Here is a 7,409-nt window from a genome sequence, read left to right on the forward strand (position 1 = left end):
TCAGAAAGTCCTTTCAGTGCCTGTTTTCTCCAAGACTTCCCAAGACACATGGGTCAGCAGCACAGCACAAACAGGACCTTAGTTCTGTGGGGCTGCAATTACTGCGACTGCTGTCTCTTACTTCAGATGAGGTGGGATCAGGCTTTGAGGACCTTTAGGCAATGCTGACCTTTTCAGACGGTGAATCAGTGGAAAACAGGAGTGGAAGTTACGTTCAGAGGTCATCTGGTCCTTCCCGCTCAAAGTCCCATTGACGTCAATACACAAAGCTGAGTATGTGAAAAAATATCTGGAGGACTCGCTGACAAAGGCGTATGTTTGGGGGTTTTTAACTGGCATATCATTGCAAAGCCTAAAAACGTCACGCTATCAAAAGACAAAAAATTATAATCTGCATTGTGCGGAGGGGCTGCATGCCCAGCTTCCCTACAGATGTTTGAAATCCCAGCTGTAACATGCAGCTCTTTAAAATGATCAGAAAAACATTGGGCATTTTTGTGCTGTGACTGCTCTTTGAGCTGTGCTGCTTGTTAGCTACATGGTGAGATAATATTATGAGCTATTAGTTTAAACCACAAATGTCATTTTTCTAAGAGATCTATATACGGATGTTAGGAAAGTAAGAAAGTTTGGAGTCTCCATGCCTGGATTTATAGTCACTTTCAATTTAGCATTCTCTATAGTAGAAGCCAAAGCTGACTTGCACTAGATGCTGCTTTTTTTTTTTAGTGGAAAATATGTGAACACATATTTGCATAATGTCCTTTTGTTAATGTGAAGAAAAACCCCGCTGTATCTTTTTAGGTTCCTTCAAATTGTCATTGGACTGTCTGAACCTGGCTGTCAGCTCTGAGTATAGAGTAAAACATTTACGTAGAAGGTGACATTCAACTTTGAGTAGAAAATGTAATGTTTTAAAAATGACTGTAGAATCCATGCCATCTCCTCTTATAAGTTAATGGCAGGATCACTGTGCCTTTGCAGAGAATCCCTCATGTATTAGACATTAAGAATGACAGTGGACTCCGACTATATTCCCACTATGTGGTGGGGAAAGTTTTCCCTCTTGTGTGGGTAGCTTTTTCTGTAGCAACCACAATCTCCAAAAAACTTTTCAAACCTGCCAGTTTTTGGATTTTCCCATCTGTTGTTCATCAGGGTTAGTCATAAGTTACTGGTAGTAAGTGTATGCGTAAATCAAATGCCATCGATTGCAGGGGCTCTTTATTATTATGCATTAAGGTCTGATGAAAGAGTCAAAGGATTATTGGAGTGAAAAAAAATATATTTAAACACATATTTGCTTTTAAAACAATAAAAGTTATTCTCACCTGACGAACTTATCATTTTTGTTTCTAACAATGTATTTAAGTACACTGAATACAACATTTATGGTGTCAGTGGCAGAAATGGTAAGGCAAACCAGTGAGGTTGCTAGTGTAGCACAGCATGGAAGACGTAGTGGGCCCTGCCTGCCTGCTATGCTTACGCTGTGTCCTTTCCTGCTGTGCTCTCTCCTTCCTCTCTGCTCTGCTCTCTGCCTTCCCTCAGCTTTCTATTTCTTTTCCCGATCTTTCCTCCCCTCCTCCCCACTCCCGGGCACTGAGAGCACCCTGGGGAGCTCTGCAGCACAGCACCTGGCACTCTCATTACACCCAACAGAGCGGTAAAAGGCTGTGAACTGCCCAGTTTCTGTGCAATGTCAAACCTTTGTGATTGATGGCTTTTGCTTTTCCAATCACTATCAGAGTTGAGCTGGTCTGTGGAGGCCAGAAGCACATGCTACCTGTTTCACTTTTTTTCTTGTTGACTCTCTGGCTTTGTTTTAGCAAGGTACCGAGGCAGCTTTTCTCTAGCACACCTGCCAAGATGACATGTTCTTGCAATGGGTTTGGAAGGAAGACTGGGATATCCCCATTATTTTTTTCCCCTTTAGACAAAAATACTATCTGTAGAGAGAAGCAGTAAAGGCATTACTGCAGTACATGCTTCTCGTGCGATGGTCCCTCTGTAAGAGAAATATGCCTTTTCCTAGAGATGATAGGTTTTTAGCAAAGAACTCAGTGATGTTCCTCCTGTCACGTCATGGGTAAAGGACGTCTGGAAAGAAAAGACAAGAAGAGAGGCTCTTTGGATAGGAAAGCTATGATTAGCATGCTACAAGTTTAGTGCCCCTAGGAAGGCTAGAAATAGACTGTTTAGATAAAATCAACTGCATAAGCAAGCAGAATCTGTATTTTGGACCAGTTCTGCATGCTCAGGCAGTGCAAGCAGTGCACCGATGAGACACAAAATCAAAGCATTACATCCCTGAAGGGGATGGCGGAAGGGCACTTCACCCACCAAAAAAAAGACCATAATGTGTGGGATATGTTTTTCAGTGAATTGCAAAATGCAGCTGTGAGATAGGTGAAAGCATTGAATGGTTTTGGCTGAGGGGGAAAAACACTGCTGGAAATATCAAAACTGTTCAATACAGCAATTCTGAGGTGAAAAGCTTCCATTTTCTCGGTCTGGAATCTTAAGGGTGTTTTGGTAGAAGGTGTCAAACTGGACCAACCCCTTGTCCTTGGGTGATGCCCGCCCGCCGAGGGCGCCTGGGAGGGCAGCGGGGGCAGACGCACCGCGGCCCCGCCATCCAGCGACCCGCAGCCTGCACCACACCGGGGCGGACTGGCAGGGGAAGGCTTAAAACTGCACTATCTGCTGCACGCCCCCTCCTCCGCAGGACGCCTCACAGGTCCAGAGACCACAGCTAGCCATAACCCTCCCCAGCGAGCTGAAGGGTGCCCCAGTGCAGCCCTTCGGTAAGTCCCACAGAGACCATTGGACTCCTGGAGATTTAGAGGCGATGCTCCTCTGCTAGAGAACTGCTCCTCTGCTGGCGTGCCAGCCTCTAGGAGAAGCAGGCAGCTGCCCAGGCCAGCAGAGCTGAAGAGCCAGCTGGTGATCTGGGCTTCTCCTTGGTCTGTGGTCTTAGTGCAATCAATATATTTTGTTCCAGATGTAAAATATCTGGGACCAATCCTGTCCTTCTTGTGCTGTGGTGATTGCATTGTTATTGCCAATTACACTTTGCAGTTACTCATGGATTTTAATCTTATTGTTTATGAACTGCAACTAATTAATCCTCTCATTCCTCTCAGTTCAACAGACGCTATTGAGAATCGTCTGCATTTTTGTTTCAGATGAAGGGCCGCAGCAGAGATTTCGGGAGACTTGTCAGTGTAATTAGAGGAGTCAAGGTGCTGGAAATTGGTCTCCCATCACTTGGAATCTGGGAACAGCTCTGGCTACACATCTGTTATTTGGAGGAGTCACACCATAAAATTAATAGCTGTGAGCTGAAATGAGGATGAGTCTTGTTGTCTTTTGTTTGATGTGTCTCACTTTCTGAAGGGGGTCAGGGCCAACCTATTCCATTGACAGAGAGACACTGGCAGACACTGTCTGCCAGTCAGTTGTTGAGATTTAGTTCAGAGAGACTGGCAGAAGTCGTCCTGAGTGCTGAAACATTTTCCTTTTCAATTATCTTATTTCTCTGCTATGACACTCTGCTTCCTATCAGGCTTCATGCCAAGACAAGGCTGTTGCTGAATGCTGATTACCTGCTGTTCAGGGAAAATGACGTTTTTTCTACAGGCAATTTTTCCAATTCTACACGCATGAACACAGACAGCTTCTCTATGGACTGTGGTCACAGTCAGTATACTCTCTGATGTACAGAAGTGTACAAGAGAAATTACTATGCTCTTTTAAAATACTAGCTAAGTCCACAGCTTAAAAATGCTTGACTTTTCATTCACTGTCCAGTCCGTGGTTCCCCCACTACAGTTCACCACAGCTGGGTTTTAAACAGCTTTTTATGTCGGGCCAACTTCAAATGACCCCAGACCTGGGGAGGGGGTTCCTTCAATATGCCCTGGCTGCACCTCCAGTAGGGAGGCAGAGCCAGAAAGCTGGAAGACAAAAAAACCCATTTAAATACTTTTGCAGGGATAGTTTGGTCCAGGCCCAAGGTATCGGGAAGCATTCTGCACAGCTTGATGTAGGTGACATATCTCAGCGGATTTCTCCTCCCAAAATACTTTATTCTTTTCAGTTTTTACCTGTGTTGGATTAAGTTCCACTCCTGATTGGAAGTGGATTTTCTCCCTTCATTTTTTCCTACAAAATCCACAGTCCCGAGTCAGGATATCTGCGGTACAGAAACTGCACGACAGTTTTGTCATGCAGTTTTTTTCAGTTTTCTTGAAGCAGTGACATGGCAAGGTCTGCTCTGAATGTGGATTTTCCAGGTGAATGTCACCTGCCTTGCCAGCTGGTCGCTTCATGAGGCAGAGGGAATCCTGCAGCAGCTTTATGCTCCCACGATGCCCGCACCAGAGCGCTGCCTGCTTGGCAGATCAAAAAAACGGCACTTCCAGCTAGATCCAATTTGACCAGGTCAACAAAACCAAGGTGTTAACCAAACCATAAGGCAGAGTGATTTCCCAGAAGATACACCATTAGCTCCTATTTTCTTTTCAGTCTGGTCCCAGCCCAGCTGAATGGGAGCTGATTTTGTTCTGCTTCTTTCAATTATCAGCTCCCTACCTACATCTGTGGTCTTGCTCTTGCAACTCACTCTGCACTGGCAGATTGCTGTGTTGGCCCAAATGCATTCGCTGGTGCCAGCTTTCTGGTATCAGTATTCAATGGATTTAGCTAAAAAAAGAAAAACAGAACTGAAATAAAAGAAAGATGTTCTCACTGTACAGACTGTACTGTCTGACATAGGACAGCCTCATTATGGCTTATGTTACGAAACCATTATTTCCCTTTGTTGTAACACTCTGCATCCTCTGAATGTTTGCAGTGAATGTTTCCATAGTGAGCATAATTATCACCTAATTTTAAAAAGCTGTATAGGCTACGACATCTGAGGGCGGTGACAACTGGTTAGAAAGGTGAAGCAAAGTGTAGAGCTGCTGAGTGATCTATGTAATACATTAAAAACTGCAACAACACTGAAAATAGCAAAACCATTTTAGTTATGTATTCACTATTTAGCTAGTCTTAGAAAACAAAAGGTAGAAGAACATGTTTTTCCCCAGGGAATTCCTTTGAAAATATGACTCACTATTCAGTGTTTGTTAGAGAAGTGAAGACAATGTCTTTTCTTTCAGCATGGATAGAGGATTTAAAACCTCCATCCTGTTAGGTGGGCTCTCATGTATAAAGAAGGAATACGTGAGATCTGCAAGGACATCAACAGGAATTTTGTCTTGGCAAGGACTGCAGTCTTTGCCTAAGCTGAGGACAAAACCCCTCTGCCTTTATGATCTGCCACAAAAGCTTGATTCAACTCTTGCCTTTGTTAAATCTTTAACAATGTGTTTCTGATTTGAAAGCCTGGGGGTTTTATGTGCCTAGAAAATCCCAATACTTGCGTGCTGGGAAGACTAGAAGACTTGGCTAGTTCCTTTCAGTGGTAAAGAGGAGGAACGTGCCCTCATTCACTTCCCAAGTCTTATGGAGTGCAAACGAGGGCTGTAGTATTGTTATCCGCATCTTGATGTCTGTACTTTTACCCTGCCTCTGAGACATGTTCCTGAACTGGTTACCTCTGCATGGAGTGACTATTTCAGGCTGCTACGTTAAATAAGTGTGGATTCGGTGTGCAGTTCTTAGCTTTGTGGATAGATGTTATGTGTAGGGTGACTTAATTTACTCTGGAGATTTAGAAGGTTATCATACGCTCATTGGAGATTAAATCACCCACATAGTTCAGACCTCTGCAGAACCATATTTTCCACATCATTCTGCCTATCACAAATTTTAATTGAGGGTTATACTGCAGGGAATCCAAAGAGCCTGAATTGTAAGTCATTAGCAATGTTAATTATTTTTGTTTCCACTAGATTGCAAAGGATATGTTGACATTTTCGAAGCAAAGAAAGAGAAGGGACCTTTTCCTCCATTATGCTGTACTGGCTTTAGGCCATCATAATTCCCCTGGCAGTAAAGTAGGGTGGGAGAGCACGCTCAGAGGTGTGCATTTTCACTGATCCATCACTATCCTTTAGTCCAGCACACAGGAATGGTGCAAGGCTCCGGCATCAGGATCTGCTTAGCGCAGGAAGGGAGGGCTGCCTTTTCAGCCCTCTGACTCTGCTGATCCTCCTTAGTTTGGAGAGAGCCTGGAGCATCTTGGCAGCTTGTTTGAATTATGTTGGCTGGCTCTGCCCCTTGCAGGATTCCTGGCCACTTGAAGATAGGCTTGAGTTGGCCAACGTTTAAAGCAAACAAATTATTTTGAAAACATTATTTTGAAAAATTAATGTCTTCAGTCATGCTTTTTATTGAAATATTAAAGTTAAAAAATTGGAACTTTTCAGCTTCTTGTTGCCTGTAACCAAAACCTTAAGTATTTTCTAACATAGAAATGTTAATATTAAGCTTTCTACATATTGTTGCCAACAGAAGAAAACATAATTTTCAAAATTTTAAGGTTTTTTAGAAGTTAGGAAATTTTTCCTTTGGCATTTTAGGCAGCTTTACAGAGGAAATTGCATAAGTGGACTCTGGAGACTTTCTCTTCTGCGAGAGCAGGTTCCCAAGAGCCCGATGCCAGAGAATAATTATGGTAATTCCATACACAATGTGGTTTGCATGATGCAGGACTGGTTGAGAGAGTCCCTTGGGAGACAGTCCTGAAGGGCAAAGGGGTCCAGGAAGGCTGGACGATCTTCAAGAAGGAAGTCTTAAAGGCGCAGGAGCAGGCTGTCCCTGTACGCCGTAAGAAGAACGGGCGGGGAAGACGACCGGCCTGGCTGAACGGGGAGCTCTTGCTGGGACTCAGGAAAAAAAGGAGAGTTTACCGCTTGTGGAAGAAGGGGCAGGCGACTCAAGAAGAGTACAGGGATCTTGTTAGGTTGTGCAGAGAGGAAATGAGAAAGGCAAAAGCCCAGCTAGAACGCAATCTGGCCGCTGTCATTAAAGACAACAAAAAAAGTTTTTACAAATATATTAATGACAAGAAGAGAGCCAGGGAGAATCTCCATCCCTTATTGGATGCAGGGGGGAACATTGTCACTGAGGATGAGGAAAAGGCTGAGGTACTCAATGCCTTCTTTGCCTCAGTCTTTAACAGGCAGACCAGTTATCCTCAGGGTACTCGGCCCCCTGAGCTGGAAGACAGGGACAGCGAGCAGGATGAACCCCCCATAATCCAAGAAGAAGCCGTTAACGACCTGCTACACCACCTGGATGCCCACAAGTCTATGGGGCTGGATGGGATCCACCCGAGAGTGCTGAGGGAGCTGGCAGAGGAGCTTGCCAAGCCACTCTCCATCATTTATCAGCAGTCCTGGTTAATGGGGGAGGTCCCGGACGACTGGAGGCTTGCCAATGTGACGCCCATCCAC

The sequence above is a fragment of the Aptenodytes patagonicus genome, chromosome 2 (assembly GCF_965638725.1).
Source record: "Aptenodytes patagonicus chromosome 2, bAptPat1.pri.cur, whole genome shotgun sequence".
Classification (NCBI taxonomy): Eukaryota; Metazoa; Chordata; class Aves; order Sphenisciformes; family Spheniscidae; genus Aptenodytes; species Aptenodytes patagonicus.